General features: G+C 39.3%; 1 protein-coding gene across 3 annotated transcripts in view; it reads right to left on the reverse strand.

Annotated features, from left to right (window-relative positions):
• The window catches only part of RBPJ (recombination signal binding protein for immunoglobulin kappa J region), a 55547-nt gene that overhangs the window by 27184 nt on the left and 8488 nt on the right, over positions 1–19875 (reverse strand). Inside the window, exon 1 of one of the 3 annotated variants that reach the window (XM_071556681.1) lies at positions 15949–15967. The exons of 1 other annotated variant lie outside the window; for it this stretch is intronic. The gene's annotated coding sequence lies outside the window, so the exon portion shown is untranslated. Of the gene's footprint in view, positions 1–7278; positions 7299–15948; positions 15968–19875 lie in introns of those variants that run through there. One more of the 3 variants, XM_071556680.1, reaches the window with a different exon arrangement.

Genomic DNA, 19875 nt, shown 5'->3' on the forward strand with positions numbered 1-19875 from the left:
ATGGACAGCACTTTATCATCTCAAAATAATCAACAGTTTTCATATGCAATTGGCCTTCAGTGACAGCACAAGCGAAAACTGACAAACTGATGCAATGACACAAGAGACAAATAAAAGATGTGCAAAATGTGAAAAGGAGATGGTTATTCTCTGTCTCACAAACACAGGAATTGGGAAATATATCTGAAAAAATTTAAAGATTTTTTCCTTGCTCTACCAGTATTGTTAAAACTAAGTTGTGAAACATATTGCTGAAGGATATTGTGGAGGTTGAAAGCAGAAGTGGACAGAGACACAAGACGGAACAGAAGTCTGGTACAGAACTCCATTAAGTACAATGATCTATTTTTACAGCCTTAATCTCAGTAAAACCTAAACTATGTTCTACCAGCAGGAAAGAAAACACCACGAGGAAAAAACCCCAAACTAATCTACATTTACCCTTATTCCTTCATTCCTGATGACTGGCAGGTACAGCCCAGTGTGCACATTCCTATGAACCAGACACATTCAAAAGCAGGAACTGCATCCAGGATGCCGGATTTACAGTCACACCATAAAACTCTGACATACAAACTAGACAAAAAAATGTTAAAAAAGTATCACACGTATTTAATTTAATGGTTTATCTGGTTCACTCTTTCCATATGTTCACAAACTGATAAAGAGGCACCGACAACACAACCTGAAGGACAGAAACCATCCTCAGCTACAACACAGATGGAAAGACTAAGAGGCTTTTTAATTTTTCTCATGTTAAGACCAATGAAAGTGCAAGAAACATCAATGGCTTTGTACTAAATGACAGACATTGCACAGGCTGTGATTGTTGCTATTCCAAACTTTCATATTTGACTGGCATATTGAAAAAAGAAAAGTCAGTTCAGACATCACAAGGTTACCTGTCAGAGATGACAGAGACTGCAACACTTTTCTTGTGTAGGCTTTTGCTGGATTTCACTGCTGTGGAATTTCTTTTTATATTCAGTATTTCTATTTCTCCTTTCTTTATATCTTGCAATCTATCAGCAGTTATATGCCTCTATGAAAAGTAATCTTTTTTTTTTGTTATATAGCATTATTTTCTGGACATAACATTTTTGGCTGGATTTTTTTGTTCAATCTATGTGTTAAGTCAACTCTGGATGGAAAATTAATAAATGAAAATTAACCACAATAGTTTTGCAAGAAAAAATTATGAAAAGGAAACCTCTATAAAAATCACATGCTATCCCATCCTCAACTCTGCCTGATGATCTGTGGTCACTGAACAACTGTAGCATCCTCCTGCCTGGAATATGACCTTCAATTTGTTCCAGTATTGGTCTTTAGCCAACAACATCCTTCTTATGGTCCCTGAGAAAGTCCATTCACCTTTATTTACCAAGCACAGAAGCCTTAAAAATATATTTCCATAACATCCAAATAGAGACAAACTTCAGCAATTAGGAATTCTGTCTCCACTTGGCCTACAGACTGACACATTTTGGCATCTAGGAGGAATAGCACAGATCTTTCTGTAAATAATGCTCTCCAGAGAAGGAAAAAGCAAAAGGGAGTTGTCAAATTTGACTACAGCAGGAACAACAGCTGAGCAGAAAGCGAGCATGTTGAGAGGCCAGCAGGGGGGGAGTCTCAGAAACAGTGTGGACTAAGAATGGGAAGACATGAGTGGCAAACTAAGACTTGCTAAGTGAAAAAAATGGACCTGAGAACACTGTGGAAAATGGGGCACCAGAAACCTGTGGCAAGGCAAAACATTCAGCTTTAATACAAAGACTAGTAAAAATACACTACAGTTACTGTTTTCTGTGTCAACTTTTTTCATGTGCCCACAAGTTCTGCTGGTGTCTTAAAAAGTTCAACATTGAAAATAAAAGCAAATACTTGCCTTATCTCAAAGAAGGCAAAAACATATTATACAAAAAGAAGTTGCCCAGAGAGCTGGTAGATGCCCCATCCCTGAACACATTCAAGGTCCAGCTGGACCAGCCTTCCGAGCCACCTGATCTAGTTGAAGATGTCCCTGCTCATTGCAGGGAATTTGGCCGAGATGACCTTTAAAGGTTCCTTTCAAAACAAACTATGCTATGAGTGCATTTTACAGTTATAGCTGATAACCACATATTGAGATATATTTTCTTTTTGCCTTACATGAGTATGAAGAGATCAAGTGGTGCTTAATTGCCCAGTAGGCAACTAAACACCACTCAGACTCTTATTTCCTCCTGGCATCGGACAAGCGAAAAGCATCAATAAAGAGCAAGAAAATTTGTAGGTTCAGATAATAAAATTGTTTAACAAACAAAGGAGAAGTGGAAGAAGAGAGAAACAATGAGCCAAACACTCACCACCTCCCACAAAGAGATCAATACCCGGCAGTTACTAAGCAAAAACTGGGTAACCTCTCTAAACCTCCCTCCCCTTCAGGTTTCTGCTCAGCATGACATTACATGGCATGCAGGATCTCTTTGGTTAGTTTGCATCATCTGCCTGGTTGTGTCCCCTCCCCCTGTCTTGTACACCCCTCAGTGACTGTGGGGGAAAGCAAGTCAGGCAGAGGGAGAAGGAGAGGAGGCCTTGACGCTGTGCAAACACGTTCAGCAAGAGCTAAAATATCAGGGTGTTATCAACACTGTTCTGGTCACAAAGAACACAGCACCGTAACAGCTGCCATGAAGAAAATTAACTCCATCCCAGCCAGACCCAGTACAATGGGATAAGGAAAAGGGATGCTTTCTGCATGGGAAACAAGTGCCAGATTTTGAAAAGGCACAGCTTGCCTGTTAATTGGAAACATTTGACCCCCAAATATCTGACTGCCAGACAGTTTCGGACTGGACCTACACAGTTGCTGGTGCTTTTGACTGATCTAGCAAAAGGCAAAACAAATTCTCTATTAGTTCTGCTATATCATGGCATGTCACAGTGTTTGCTGCAGCATATGTTAGAAGAACTCTTTAATAAGCTACAAGAGATAACTGTAATACCTCAGTATGGATTTTGGAAACAATCCCCAGACAAGTGCCACAGGGAAACTGTCCTGGAAGGAAGTTATCCCATGCTGTTCAGTTCAGTGGTTTCACTTCCACTTCCTGCAGCATGAATTTCTCAACACTGTCACCAGTAAGACATGGCAATCACTAATCCAAGGCAGGACAAGACCAGACTCATTGAGCAGCAAGTCCCACTTGCCTTAAACAAAGCTGCTGATCCATCGGTTTTGAGTCAAACACAGTGTGCTGTGCGTGGGCTTACCAGGGGCTTGAGATGATGAAGAATACTAAATTAAATACAGAACAGAGTGACTAAGAAAAGTTTTTACTTCCCCAGAGGAGGTCCAAGGGAAACAATGCTTCAGACAGGAGTTTAATGAAAGGGATTTCAGATTTTTATACAGTCTCTAGAGACATTTCAGAATACACTACACAATTCCAAAAGAAAGAATGTAAGAAAATCCAACCTTTGCTCTCCAACGATAGGAAGCAACAATGAAGTTTGGTGAGAGGATCAAGTTCCACATTAGGTTCCACATTTCTAATATCTCTCAAATAGCTGGTATTCTACAGGCTGTTAGATATGACAGGATTGGAAAGGAAGAAATACTGCCATTTCAACTACTATAGGTGCACTGTAGGCAGGAGAGTAGCAAAAGAAACTTCAGTGCTTCACTTATTAATTCCAGTCAACTGTCAGTACAACCCTCTCCTGGACCTCTCCCACAGCCATGGAAGTTGTGAAAGAATGGGAAGAGTTCGGGGCTTGACAGTGAGACAAAAGCCTTTTAAAGAAACAAGTAATTTGCAGATATTTTTGTCATTCTTGCTCGGCTTTACAATAAATGTCACGTACCTGGAAAGCCTCTCGAACATGTTCCTTCAGCCTTCAGCACCAGATGACCCCCATCATAACAGGGCCTATTACTTTCGACCATAAGAAATAAAAATACTTCTCAAAGAATTCATTTCAAATAGCTTTGTGATCAGCTACCACAAATCTACAAAACTATAAGCTCACCAGTTTGAGACCTCAAGGGTTTAATTGGCCTACTGAAGTTATCTAAGATCCAGGGAAGTGAAATACTGAGGTTTTCATTTAAAGTTTGAGGATTAATATAAAAGTATTCCTTTTCAGCTGCTAACAGAGACATCACCTGAGAAAAGCTGAAAGAGATGGAGTCAAGTAGCATGCTGGGACTCTGTTTTCTCTCTTTCTTTTAATTCTCTATCATCTGCCCATTTCCAGCTTCAATTTGCTTACCACAGACAAATTAATGAAGAACTGAAGAAGCACTAAGGAACGTTCATACTCACGGACATCAAACATGAGTAAAATTATCAAAGCCAACATAGGCAATAGTGCCCATGTACAGGACACACTGAATAGTTCACAAAATCAATTCCTTAATCTGCCATTGGTTAGAAATGTTCCATTCAGATTAAACAGCATATTAGACCCTACGTGGTCAGACCCAGCTACTTCACACCACACTTGTTTTGGTTTTGTAGATTGCCACATTTAGGATAACACGTTACACCAAACTAAAAGCAAAGCAGCAGATGTACATTTTATAACACAGGACATTTTCCTGTGCACAGATTTCAGTGAAGACAAGATGCAAATATTGAAAATATTTCTGTGCGTTCACCTACAACGAAAGGTCTGAGACAAACATATCAGAGCACAATTGCCAAAGGAAAAGATCATCTGTCAGTAGAAAACATTATTCCATCTGGTAGTTTCTCAGACCCAAACAAAACTCCTGAGTATTAAAATATAGGCCACTTATGATCCAACATGGGCTGGCATATAAACACCGCCACAGAGTCTCATACAGTGGTTTGATTCACATCACTTTTAAAATGTTTGCTGTTGGAGGTAACTGGTGCATTTGATTTCTATAAGTGCACCTTATTCCACACCGATATCCTTTATTTTTCAAATGAAGCAGAAAACAGTGCACTGCTATGATTAGCACGGCTTAAAAAAGGAATGTTCTACAGGTTTACACGTCTAAAAAAACTGAAGCACCTAAAGGACACAATTTCTAAGAGATTAATGCAAAAGACATGTAATTGTATACATGAAGTTGGTTAACATGGAAGTAAGCACAAGCAATTAACTTATGCTCAAATAGGACATTTTGCATTTATCTTTTCCATGGATGAAGACATTCAATAAATGAACCCTACAAATGGCTAAAACAAAGTCTTCAGAGGGACAATTTTATCTTCTACAAAACAAAAATCAGCTCAATATCCACAAGTCTGATCATTATGGGAAACAGAAATAGTCTTACTACCAGTAATATCCAGAGCTAAACAAACACCACACTGGAAACACAAACTAAAAGAACTAAAATAAACAAGCTTATTATTGTCAAAAGAAACGACAGGTGATGAAATAATTCTTCTCTCAGCCACTTTGTACTTCACAGCCTATGATACCACACAAACTTCGTTCTTCACAAAGTTCTGAGCAGATTTACTTTTCTCAGGCCCTTTACTCCTCCCTCCATGTCCCACAAATTTTGGTTTTTTGGCCTCCACTGATTTTTGTAGGCTGTTGTAACCTAAAGCCATACAGCCCAATGTGACTCAGTTTTCCCTGTGTCCCTGATTACTGTGGCTTTATCTGCATAGCATCATAGAGTGAGCAGTTTTTAAATCCTCAGACTACTCATACCCTAAACATTCTATGTTCTTGTTCTTCCTGTAATATCACACACCTGAGGTACAGAAACTGCTGAAGCAATGACACCTCTCTCCCCTGTTGTTCCCTCCAGACATAACTGTGTTGGTAAGTGCCATCCTTCCAATGCTGCTGAAGCCAACGAAGGCACTGACAGCTCCCAGCTATCCCTCACACTGCAGGCTGGTCCATCCCTGAGGATGAACACAGGCACTAACAGAGCCACGTGCAGCCACCAACTCACTCTCCCTTGTGCCTGCCAACAGCACTCAGGCCCTGACTCTCATCAGGGTGTCCATTGTAATAAATATTGCTATAACGACTTTGTCCTGAAGATCAGGAGGTGAACTAAAAGTTGACCCATTTTTAAAAATAAGTACAGTTTTCATATTCACATACAAAGAACCAACCTCAGCCAATCTGCTTTGAAATGCTACTGACCCAAGGCACTCTCTTTCTTACCCATCCTACAAAAAGAGATAAAATTAATTAAAACCTCACCAATCAAGAATGGCTAAGGGACATGAACAATGCTAGCATTTCTCCTACTCCTGAAGTCTCTTTCTCCTCTATAAAGAGCCAATGATGGGTAGTCCAACTGCATTATGACTCTTTGGAGGTAGGGGCACAGCAGCCCTTGAAACCAAAAAACCAGAAAGTTTTTGATCAATACACAAAACATTTCCCCACTTCAGTGAAAAAAAAACCCAACAAAAAAGACCCACCTGCTGAAGGGTGAATGCCACCAACCATGCACTATCACATCTCTGTACTGCATTATCCTGTACTGCTCCTGACTATCCTTAAACAATTTAAGTCCTCCAACACAGGGAACATATTACGGGTTTGAAACAAGCCTCCTGCTCCACAGCACTGTGTCACTTTTGGTACTGTATCAAATAATACTGACAAAAATACAACAGAAAAGGCTCTGCATCACTTAGTCACGCCCTCTCACTGTAAGTCACTGGTTCAATTAGAAACTCCCTCTCCCTCTTCTGATCCGCTTTCATCCTCCCACGTTGCTTTCATTATTGTCCCCTCTCTTTTCCAATCCCCATAAAATCTCAGAATCACAAATGAAATTTAAATACAGCTTGCACCATATCAGTAAACAGGCTCACTTTTAAAAAACTTAGAGAAAGTAAACAAGTTCACTTCTTCATAGCTATCAGTGTAGCTACATTTGGAAAAAACTTCATGCAGTCATCACTATGCTTGTATATGACTGAAAGTCAAAGGTCTCGTCCAAACAGGACATAATTTAATTAGACAGAACTCACACAGCTCTGCCACAGTGAGGTAAGAAAGTCAGTAATGACAGCTTATTTAATGAGGAAGAGCCTAATCATACACCTGGAGGTGTGTTTGCCCTGCTCTTGCTTTCAGCTGTAGGTACCCACAGCAAGAAGCACCTATATTGAAGAACAGATACTATCAACTCAAAGGATACCATTAAATGTTGGAGTGGTGCAGAATGTGAAGAACAAAAAAAATTACTAAATTAATTAATATTTATTTTTTATTAACTGCCCAGTAAGATTGGTTCCTATGTTCAGTGGAAACAGTAGATTTGCACACACTTACCTGAGCAACTGAAAGAGTTATCAGCTTGAAAAATCAGCGTGCCAACAGAATCTCAGTCCCTAAAACACAATATAATTTGGCTCAGCTACTGCAACTGCACAGGGAATGCAATCATTAGTTTTATCTTCATCCCCTCAAACCAAAAAAAAAAGAGTGGATAATCAGAAAAAGGAAAACACCTGCGCATAGTTCACAAAATTGACTACTGAAGTAACAGTGCTACACAAAACCAGCCTCGAAAATTATTCCACTCATAACATCTCACAGCCACAGCTTTCACCGACAACTACTTTGCTCAGCTTAGAACTATTAGGATCCTTCTTGTCCACCTAACACAGTAAATTTTCCTCTGGACTTCACCTTGTACATCATCTCTGAATACATATTTTACAAGTAACCTTGACTTTTATTTCCTATGAAAGTGATTCTTTGTCTCCTACTAAACCATAATTTCACTATCAGTGACCCCCTAATAAACAAGCAGCTGTCAAAATTTTAAGATAATAAATTTCTAAATACAGTATGAATGTAGCTATTGAGTACTAAAGCAGAGCTTTTCACAGTTACTATCTGCCCATAATTGCAAATAAGATTTAGTTTGAAGAAATATTCCTTTTTTTAGATGCACGAGTAAACAACTTTAATAAATACACTATTATTTCTGCTCAATTGGAAAAAGGCACAAATTAGATACAAGAGAAGGTTTTTCTGACAACTTTCCTACCAATATAGGAATTCTGCACTATACTACAGTACCTAAGGATTTGCTCAACCTTGATTTCAATGACTGAATGTCTGCAGTGTTAACAGTTTCCCCTCTGTAAACTGAATTAATTGGAAGATAAGCATTAATCTTCCATGCAGAGGGCAACTTCAAAAAGAAGCACAAAAACATAAGGCTCATGGTTTTCTCTGAATGGCCATTGTTCACTGTAATGTCAGAAATATGTAATAGGAGAAATTGTGAATGGTTTTGCAAGGAAGTGGTGAAGAACCACACTGAACTTGCAAAGGCAAAAGGAAGATTCCCAAAAAGCCAGACAAACTTCACTAACCATAAATACATATTCCTTTGGAACACCTCTTAAAGAGGCAACAGGTTCTTGAGGGGGACAGTTGTTGGCCAGCTTCAAAATTTCTAATCACTGCTCTATTAAAGTAATAGAGTAATCACTCTCCCAAGGAGCTTCATTACTACAGTAATTGCTTTTTCTGAGCAGAAAAACAAGGAGAACAGACTAATCTGTCTCTAAGGGGCTTACTGTCCGTGCTGCAAACTCCTCAACCAGCTTCCCCTGCACCACCTGCAGAGCTCAGACGTTCAGAGGGAGCTAACTCAGCCCACCAATCTGTCACTCCTATAATACACAGAGAAGCAGGAGACAGGGAAACCAGTGGTGTTGGTTGCAGAAAGCTGCTTGGTCACCTCAGCAAATTCACCTTTAACACAAGCCAGAAGAGATTACACAGGAAGGGCAGCTAAGGAAACTGTATGTATGGCAGACTTCGTGAACAAAGATTTGGGCAGGGCTCTCCCCACGTGGGTGCTCTTCCAGCCTGCCCAGTAGATTTCTTAGGTGAGGCTCAGTGTGCACAGAACTGGTCCCACCGTTTAAGTCCCGAGGTCCATTTACCACGGCCGAGCAAGCTTGGACAGTGACAGTGAAGTCCTCGGGACTGTCACAGCACCCGGTACTGACTGGGGCTGACCCTGCTGAGCATCCGAGATCTGACAGGATGGGATGGCAGGGAGGCTTTAACTCCCAGGGGATGGTCCCACTGAGACTTGAACTCAGGTCCTTGGGATTCAGAGTCCAGAGTGCTCTCCTTTACACCACAGGACTGCCCTAAGCAAACTATAACTCTCATGGGAAAAGAAATACAATGTAAGAAAATATACAGAATTTTGTAATAAAACTGACTTGCAAAACCCAAGTCTTAAGCATAATCAAGAGATCTTGACAGCAGACTAACATCCTTAGTCAAAGTTTAGCTTAGGATAGTTACAAGAGTCTCACCCCAAACACAGAACTTAACAAAAAATGACAGCTGAGTACAGTAACTTCTTTAAGGTTTACACAGACCACTTGAGACAAGTCCTGCTGTGACAGGTTAAGTCACCACTGCCTCAAATGCCTTTCTCACCTTTGTGCTGGGTCAGGACAACTTGGACTGAGGCTTCACAGGCAGCTGAGCTGATTTGTCACCACCAAACAGGTCTTGCCTGCCACCTTCTCCCTGGTTACAGTGACCTGCCCTCACACCCCAAACTCCAGTACTTGTCAGATCTTTCCATGGAAAAATTCGAATCACAAACCCAGTGGGTGCCAGCACCACCACAGTGCAATCAACAGGCACACAGAATATGCAGCTTCCCACTTCAGTACCAGAGCACCATTAGAAACCTGGTGCACCCACAGCTTCAGTTTAGATCTGCTTCGTTGGATTTTAAAAATAAATAAATAAAACCAAAACCCCAGTTCATACATTTCCCTTTACTGGTCTTGTTTTAGAAACACTAAGCTCTGACAGCACTAATATATGCAGTGCTTAGCCCTCCAAAGCCGAAGTTGCAAGAGGCATTTTTAAATATCTTTACTGTATTTTTACACTTCCAAAAAACACCTTTAAGAAATGGGGACAATGTCCTATCATCTGCTTCCTCCAGCAACTCAGTCACTTCAGTCAAAATAAAAAAAAAAAAGGAAAAAAATTCAACACAGTATTACAGTCTCTACCTTTCCTTTCATTACCTTTCAAAATGCAATATGGAAGCATCTCCTTATATTCATTTAAAAGGAAACTGCTAGAGTTCTACAAGCTTACTTTTTCTGAACTATGTCTTATCCACTGACTCTAGACTTGTAAAACAATGCAAAAATTGTAACAGTAGGTAAGCAGAAGAGAACAGGTTATCAGCTCCCAAGCAGGTTTCCATGTAAACAGTAATTTCCAAATTAGCAAATAAAATTAATCTCTTCAGTAGGCTAAAATGATCACACAAAACCTGTGCATACATACCCTTTTTAACCAAGCTCTGTTTGGCACCAACCTGTTTTACAAAATTATAGGGTTTCCTCGATATCAGATGTTTTCTTATTTCATCACCCAGGAATTATGTGGTTACACTCACATTAATCGGGCACAGTTGCCAAATGAGCTGTCAGTATCCCAGAATTAATCAATCTCAAGTACATTGTTTCACAATTAAGCTTATGAATACATCACCCATGAATATAAAAACAGCAGCAATAAACACATCCCAGAAAAGAGGGAGAGTTAGAAAGCTCTTTTTCAACTTTCTAGTATAGCTACATCAGTCAGAGGCCATTCTTCACTGTTAATCTTTGTCACTGTGGTTGTGCCAAAGGTCTCCAACTGGGAAGCATTTTATACAAGCAAATTATTCTTAAACTTTTGAAGTCACATAACTAGACGGCAAAATTAGGTGTTATTCCATCTGCAGTTTACAAACCTCTGTTTTAATAAAAACATAATTGTTTTGAAAGATGTAAAAGCTATGGAGTTTTTGTCACTGTGGTTGAATTAGTTCACAGTTAAATTCTTTCTGTGTTTCTATAATATCAATTTATACTGCAGCTGCAGCCCCTGCAAAAATTAATAGAACCTTCCAACATAGGATAGACAGAAATTCAGATTCCCATTTAACAAATACTTGACTTGAAGGAGAAGGAGGAAAATAGGTTAAGTACAAGTACACTTCTGTTCAAATAATATAAGATAGAAGCTTCTTTCAATTATTGCTATTTTTAACAGCAAAACTTAAATATTTAGAAAAAATTTGCTAGAGAAATATAATCTCCACAATGCTTATCATCAAATACCATAATACCTTCAATAACTGTTATGGTAAGTGGGTCAATGACCCCTGAACGAGATAATTATATGGACACTCCAAAACTAAACTTTTACTCCTCCTTATCACAGTACATTTACAATAACCATATGAAAAGATTAGATTGCATGGCAGGAATGTCAGCAGGCTAACACCTTATCATCCTTTCTTCTGCTATTATAACATTACAGTTCTCTTACATAGTTACACATGTTCCTATTGTGCCACAACAGCTTTCATGAGTCATTTTTCGTAAGAAAAAACATCTGAAGAGCACAAATGCAAAGCAGGTATTATTGTCCATTTTTAAAATGGAAATTGTGTGAATCATACTTAATTCAAGGAGGGTTGCTTTTCAGGTCTGTCAAGTCTGAACTCCACACAGATGCAAATTACTGGTAAAACTTCTCCCTGCATCTTAATGAGGTACTCTATAAACCATGAAGCCAACTGGAAAACAAGAGCGTTTTTGAGGCAAATTTCACTTGACTTAGGTGTTCTAAGGTTTTAAGGAACTAGTATTTTAAAAGAAAATTTTACCCAGCAGCACTTTTTGCAGGACCTTGAACCTGTGACTGCTGCCACACTCCTTTCCCAGAATGGTGCCAGTGCTGGCACACATTTTTTGCAGAGATCTCGCAGCTGTCAGCTCGTCTTAGTGCTGTGAGGACTCCCAACTGCTGAGCTCTGAACCCAAACTCTTCGCAAAATTTTGTCTTATCCTTCCAAGTATGTTCAGGCCAGAAGTGAAAATAAATTGTCAAAACTGTTCTGAAGTACTAAACAACCCAATTTGTCACTTCAGCTAGCAGCTACCACCACTTCAAATGTACCTTGACTGGTTTAAAAATGGTTGCCAACATGGGACTACCAAGCATGCATTATGTGGATCACGCCAACCTATAGGGAGAGTTCCTTCCCAAAATTCCTGCCTTCTGCTGCTTCAAATAGGGCTGACTGAGCTCTACAAAAAAAAGGAAACATTATTGACAAATGCACTCATTAAGGTTTAACAATCACACAGATAACCTGAACTATGGAATAAAAATATGCAGACAAGATAAATGAACAAAAAAATGTCTCATCCTAAAGAAAATCAGGGGATGACCTATATTAGAAGTTACTGCTTAAAGTTCAGCATTTTTGAGAGATGGTGTATCTTTTCTTCCACAGCATTAATGCATTCTGGAAAACATGGCATGGCAATGTGTCCACAAAGCAGCTTCATACTGTAACAACTAATATTCCTTCATTGCTTTAATTTTTCTGTTCACTAAAAAATACTATAAAGCTCATGCTATAAAAACTGATTAGCCATCCTTGCAGGAACTTCAGAATCCCTAAATCAGTTGTAACTCAGTATTAAAGAGCCTTCAAAGACAATTAAGCTGCTATGAGTTTTATGAAAACTGGAAGCTGGACGGACATGTCCAAAATACCGATGTTATCTAAAACACAGGCAGAGCTTGGGAATCCCAGACTGTTTCACAGCTGGTCACTTCACATATGCCACGTGGACAGACATTGTTTCAGCTCCACTACAGCCACATTTTGCCCATTTGGCTGGTACCGTGCCGTAAACTTTCCTCACCATACAAGGCACAAATGCACAGGGGAACACAAGAAGTTCTTTAGTCCTGCTGTTTAGAGAACAACTTAGAGGCCAAAACCTGCAAATCCCGTTACATGACAATAACATTTTAAACTGCTAAAACTATCTTATATGGTTATGGGAAAGATTAAATACTGTCAAGACAGCATTTGTATCAAATACAACACCAGCATTTCATCTTACAAACCTTCTGCACTTGTTATCTACATGTTGCTCACCCAGGCATTAAAAACAGAAACAAACTGTTTGCTCTGTAGTCAGGATTGTGAGCAGAGGGTATCCAGAATTTCTAGTGGCAGAAATACACTGTGAAATGCAACTTAATTGCCGAGTTACACAATTTTAGGGCCACTGCCTTAAATGGATTTTTAAACAAAAAAAAAACCCAAAACCAACCATGAGTTGCATATTGAATCTATTTAGGACTATAAAGCTCTTGGAACAGGTATCAAGTTATGTTATGTTTACTAGCCTGAAGAAAACCTAATAAAAACACTCTGGCAATTTAAAAACCAAAAAAGTATAACACTGGATAATTCTTTTTTATTTCCTCAGTGGTTCACAAGTTGTTGTAATAATTTTGTGTGCCAAGTTGCTCTGATGGTGTAGCTTTTAAAATAGCTGGTATTGCTATGGGGCAGAGGAAGAACTGCCAGGCTATTTGTAGGACAAGAAGGGCAGGGGGAGAAGTGAAATGTAAACGACAGGTTTGGAAGCCTGAGGTATTTTTCACTTCTGTTTTGTATTTTTCCATATACACAGGAAACTCCCTTGAGGGGAGAAAGAACAACTTCCCTAGAGCTAAATACAAGAACATGTGTAAAACAGAAAAGCCACTCAATGTTTCCATACCTCAACAAATAAAAATGTAAAGAATCAGACAAAAACTTAAAACACTGATATTAAAGAAAATGTGCTTTTCCCACCTCCAAAATTTCTTCAGACAATGTCTTTGCAGTGGTAAATAAAATTGACTCCACACACGTACACAGAGATCATCATGTACCTTCACATTTAGAGAGTTCCCTCTGTTCCACAACCCCAAACTGCTGTCCATCCTTTCCTCTCCATTCCCTTTTGCTATTACAGACTGAGGCAAAGACAGGGAACAAGGAGAGAGTTCAGACAGTTCACCCAGAGGAGCAGGGCCTTCTGCTCCCACTGCCAGTGGATGCAAGGGTTATTCTTACTCAGGCCAAGACTCCAGCAATCCATTTCTCCATTTCCAATAGCAGCATTAAGAGACAGCTGAAGAAGAGTAAGAACCACAAGTCTAAATGGTCCCTTCCCGAACATTCTCCTGTCTGTGACCATTTTCAGTTCAAGGGATTTTTGAGCCTAATGTTGATATCAGAAATGAGCATAACTTTTATTAATAACTGGATCTCACATGGTTCAAGCACACTGTAGAGAGTAAAGGACACATCCTCTGTGCTCTGGGCACCAATGGGGCAGAGGAGACCAAGGAAGAGTTTGTTACATAAAAGGGCAATACCACATGTGCAAGGAAATCCCAAGGCAACTTGGCATCATCAGTACAATCAGCCTCGAAGGGTTATCCAGCCTCTGAAATAGAATTTGGTTTTAACACGTCAGCAACCCCAATTTCATAGTGCAATGGCTCTGGAAAAGCCTGCAAGTCAGAAGGCTCAGGAGCCACAGAGGCTTACACCACAGACCAGAGCGCTGCAACAGAATGACACAGCTGTGTGAAGGGACACGTAGAAACCAGCTGTCATGTGTGGCACAATGATACAAATGCTTATTAATAAAGTTAACCACAAACATTAAGAGAAAACATAATGAACCTCTACTAGCAACTTTTTGGAGGGGAGGAGGGATCAGTGAAGGGGCAGTGCTGTGGAGTTTTTCAGGTTCAAGTTAGTTGTCTGGGTTTTTTTAAACAAGGAAAGTATTTTCCAATTTTCCCCTTGACTGGCAACAACAAAACACAATGTCCTTTAGGAAATAAATCTTCATTAACTACACAAACAATGCCATTACAGACATCCAACAGCTTTTCAACTACACCAATAGTTACAAGATCTGGTCCCCCATGCCAGCACACCTTGGGACAAACCTGAAGTACAGTCAACATCAGCCCGTCACTCTTCCCAAAACACAGGAGTACAGAGAAGTCTTCGGAGCTCCTGTTACCCTGACTGGTTTTGTACTGAATGGACCTGCCTGGCACCCAGCACTTTGCAAGCACTATGAGCAACAGTTTACTGACAGGAACGACACTGTGGGAGACCCAGGAGGGCACTCTGAACTCAGAGTCCTCAAGAAGATGTTTCTAACAGCTACAACTCACTACAGACACTGCAGAAAACAGAACAAGCAATCAAAAGGACTGAGACAAAGTCAAAAGCAAGTGGACAATGCAATAAATGACCTCAGGTAGAAGAAAATGTAGTGGATTCCATGATGGATTATTTGGCAAAGGAGAAGCTGATAAGTGACTCAACTCTTAGGAGAACAACATGAAGCTACTTTTGGCTTCCAAGAAAGAAATTAAGAAAGCAGCTGAAAAAAAGGAAGAGCCAACAGACTGAAGGAGCAATGATGATCTGGGACAATCCTTAAGTGTTTGCTTCCTGTTTCTCCCAGCTATGGTCCAGTGTTGCAATACTGATAGTTGGAAGGTTCCTTTTACCAAAGGAGAGGCTGCACACACCAGCGGCTCTGACTGGGAACCATCATTCAGTTCTGGTACCCAAAGGACACGCCTATTTCACTTTTTGAATTCTGTTGCAAAATGAAGTGGAGAGTATGTTTTAGACAAGGGGCTACCTACATGAGCAGTTTAATCAGCAAGAGTAAACTGAGGCTCACTGGTGGAAGAAAAAGAGCACCATTGTTACACATGAAGTTACAGAACACCCTTATATAAAACTTTCAAATACACTTTGTTTTCTGAAGCAACAAGAGCAGACAAGAGCATAACATGTATTACAAAAACTACAAAGTAATAAAGATGCCTTCTATGATGAGAACAAAAAATGTAGACTATGACTACTTCAATCAAACTGGTAATTTTTAATCTATATTAAAACACTCCATGCATGATACTATTTCCTAAGGTTCTGAAAAAGTATTAAGAAAAGCAAATCTAATACTTGTATTCAACCACTGAACCAGGCAAACAGAAAAGTTACAATTTTATCTGAAAAGTAACACATGTTCTTTTAACACATCTTACCTTAGGAGAAACTTTCTGTATAGAAAATATTAATGCAAGTTGTGTATCACAGCTGGTATAACAAACAACCCCAAGTGTATCTGTGTACACAGACACACACCCACCACTATTTGGGCAATGCTTATTTACAGAATTCAGCTTTCAAAACCTGGTCTCAGCTTTACTTTGTTTGCTTTCATCATTTCAAAAACAATCCTTTCTCCCAATTCTGTTGCTTTAGAAATACACCATGTTAGTAAGAACAAAGTGTCCTGCTCCTTCACAGCTTTCAATATACACCCTACAAAGCCACTGGAACAGACTGCAGTCTGAACTGAAAGTTCTGTTTTATCCATCCTCTTTAGAGTAGCAACAGGATAAAAAACAGTAATAGCTTCCCACACATGAAGAGGATTGAAACGTTTTGGTAAAAGGAAATAACAAAACTCCTCCAAAATGAAGTGATCCTTTACTATGTCTTCTTCTCCCCAGCCCAAAATACATTTCCTGCCTTTATAATATTAACACTTAGGATTTTTCTTGGGCTTTCCCCATATAATTTAAGTTTTCCTCCTCTTTCCGTGTCAGTGTTCTGTCTTTTGGTACATGAGGTATGTGCGGTTCTTGAATTCTTTAGATTGTATTTTCTCTCCGGTCCTCATCAGTTCTTAAGGGGCAGACAAGCTGCATAGGAGTGCTCATTAGACACCCCCTCTCATGATCAAAGACACTGATACCAAGTTCCAAAAAGTAAGGATCAGGTTTGCACTTGATTTAAAACACACAATTGATAGATTACTGCATTGGTGGAGCATGCACAGAGACTTTGCCATTCTATAGGTAATGGTGGTGGGGATGCCCCAAGCACCCCACAAGCCTTACAGAGCTGCTAAAAGCAGAAACTCAGGGGAAGAAAGGAGCAATGTTGTTGGGGAGTAGTCTGAAAGTACTGCTCTGGACAAGGGTAAGTGAATATGGACTGCCCACAAAAAAAGAATAGGGCTTACACAGAACCTTCATGGAAAAAACTTGGAGTCTTCTGGTGTAGTACTCCATTAAAATAAATAAAGAAAATAAAAAGAGATGTAGAAGCAAAAATAATGGAGGGCTGCTCAAAAAATTCAGGAGAGAGCAGGACTGAGAACAATTAAGTAAAATACAAAATTCTACATTATTTCAATATGTTTTATATGCAACAAAAGGAAGCAGAATTGACCAGATCTAAACTGGAATCAGAGGAAAGGAATTTCAAGCAGTGGCTACACACACTTTTCAACTAATATCAAAACAAAAAAGTGAAACCATGAGCTAGGAATGCACTTTGGACAACCGCAGAATAGCATTTTTCATCTTTAAAAAAAGTAGTCTCTTTACTGAAGGTAATCTACAATCGAGTCATTAGGTAGGAGAATGCTGAACACAACAGAGAAAATATCAAAAGCACCACCAGTAAAATCTGTTAAAAATGTACTTCCTACAAGGATACCCAAAATTTGAGAAGCACAAAGGAAAACTTCCAGCAAGTGAAGAAGTCCCTATCTCTACAGATATAATACTCATCACTGCCTGGTAATTTCTGGCAAACATAGGTCTGTTGCTTTTGGAGGTTTTTTATTTTTTGTAAGAACTGTTCAAACTGAAAAAGATAAACTTTCAAATTTGAACTGATGCAACACAACTTTCATGACTATGCAACCTGACAAGTCTAACCAGACCACTGCTAACTGTGAGTGCCACTCAGCAGCACGGTGAGACAGCAAGGCAGGAGGTAAATAATCAGGGAAACAACTGACCTGAGTATTTAACAATTTTTTTAAAGTTACGATTTTGTCCAAAAAACTATTTGAGTGAAACATAGGAAAGACATGGGATATATGCCCAGAGTTTTGTTTCCTATATATTTTATTTCCACATGGAAATTCAGCCCAGATGCAATGAACACTCACATAAAGACAGGCTTAGAAGTCTGCCTGGAAAGGTACCTTCAGCACATCTTCTGAGCTCACCAGTTTCCTGCAGTCCCAAAAGCCACAGGCAGATGCAGCTGGTCAAAAAGAACAACTATTATCCTTACAGCACAAGGGATCCAATAAAAAGAGTTGCCCTACACTTTCTAGTAGCCTTTAACAATTGTAAATGAATGCAAAGGCCTGATCTACTTTTCCTGTGCCACCATTTGAAATATGATTTATCATTTCAACAGGCTAATTGTGAGTAAACCTTCTCAACAACAGTTTTTTAAAATATTGTTTCATAACAACTCCTGCTAACTGTTGTGAAACAGACATTTTGCCCACTGCAAATAAAAATGCAAACAGTTCTGACGTTTGTTTTAACACAGTTCTTGGTATTTTGAGAGTGCTGTTATCTGAATGCAGACATTGCAAACACTGCTCTTACTTACTGTATTATGAACACTGAATGTGAACCTGGCCAACATTTATATTATTAATTAAAATACATCTCAGAATAACTTTTCATACCTTTCCTGTTTCAGACGATCTTCAGAGCAAAAAAATTACTTCAGCTCTAGAGAACTTCGTTTTCTATCTCTATATAACATTATTCCATCTCTCTTGAAGACAAACTAAAAAGGTACATTTAGCCACATGATCAACAAAACAATTAATGGAGGAAGCCACTTTTGTAAATTAGTACTTTTACATCATGATCAGAATCCTGTCTTAGTGTCATCTGTGCTGACTGAAACAGTTATCACAATGCATCAAGCCTGCCACAAGCCTCTTTCAAAGAACAAGCCTGATCCCACTTTCATTAACTGCTCTGTATGACTTAATTAATCAGAGATTTGTAATGACCACAAACAAAACAAAATCAACAGCACCCATGTGATACTGAATAAAAAGAAAAAATTGGAATGCAAAAGGAGAATTTAAAGAAAAAAACAAAAGTCAAAACCAACACCACAGGACTCAGTGCTGGCAAAGAAGTGCTGAACAGCAGAAAAAAATAAATTTGGCCAGAGAAATACTTGGACAGAAAAGACATGTCCAAAATAGTTTTGCTATATCCCCATAACTTCTGGAAGATATTACATTATTGAGGATTTTACTAGTCATCACTGTGTATCTACTACAAAACTAAGAGAGCGTGAAAAGAAACACACACATGCAGAATAACAGCACTCCTTCAGTGAAGCTTTTTTCTATCCTGAATTCTTACACTCACTACTGAAGCCAGAGCTGGCTGGCAGATTTGGAAAGTGGTGACAATTTTTTCAATTTTGAATGTAAGTACCTATGCAGAATAATTTCCTCTGCAATATAAAGACAGGGCTCCATCACACACTGCAGCACCACCTTGTTCCATTACATGCCACATTTATCTGCTGGCCATGCCCCAACCATTGCATTTCTCTCAGTTAGGTAAGAGCACCATCTCTCTGGTGTTTGTTCTAATATCCCTCACTGTAGCCAAAACACACTGATGATGAACACAGTCACCCTCGAGTCCTCCTTATCACACCTTTCTCTTACACAGACTGAAATCCTACTCAAGTCTGGTGTCTTCTGACCAACTTTCTCATTATGTCACCCGGGAAAACCCAGGAAACGGCCCCCAACTACACTGGGCAACAGGAACAGAGTCAGGAGACAGCAATTCTACCTCTCCATGGACCTTCTGTTTGACCTTGGCAAGTCACTGGTTTTTTGTGCTTGTTTTTTCACGTTCAGGACATGAAGAGCTTTTACACAGATGGCTGGAACAACAACAATAACTGAGTAAGTTTAACTATTATTTATTCCATTATGCCTGGCCCTAGAAATCTTCCATAATGGCATAAATTCAGAGTGAGCACAAGCACCTCCAACTCTCTAGACATCTTTATTTTGAAGCTCCCTTTATGTAAAATCACCAGTGAAAGCAGTAACACCCCTTTATCAAGATACCCTCCCTCGTATCAATAACTGATAAAAGTTTAGTTTT

This window comes from Pithys albifrons, chromosome 5 (genome assembly GCF_047495875.1).
Source record: "Pithys albifrons albifrons isolate INPA30051 chromosome 5, PitAlb_v1, whole genome shotgun sequence".
Classification (NCBI taxonomy): Eukaryota; Metazoa; Chordata; class Aves; order Passeriformes; family Thamnophilidae; genus Pithys; species Pithys albifrons.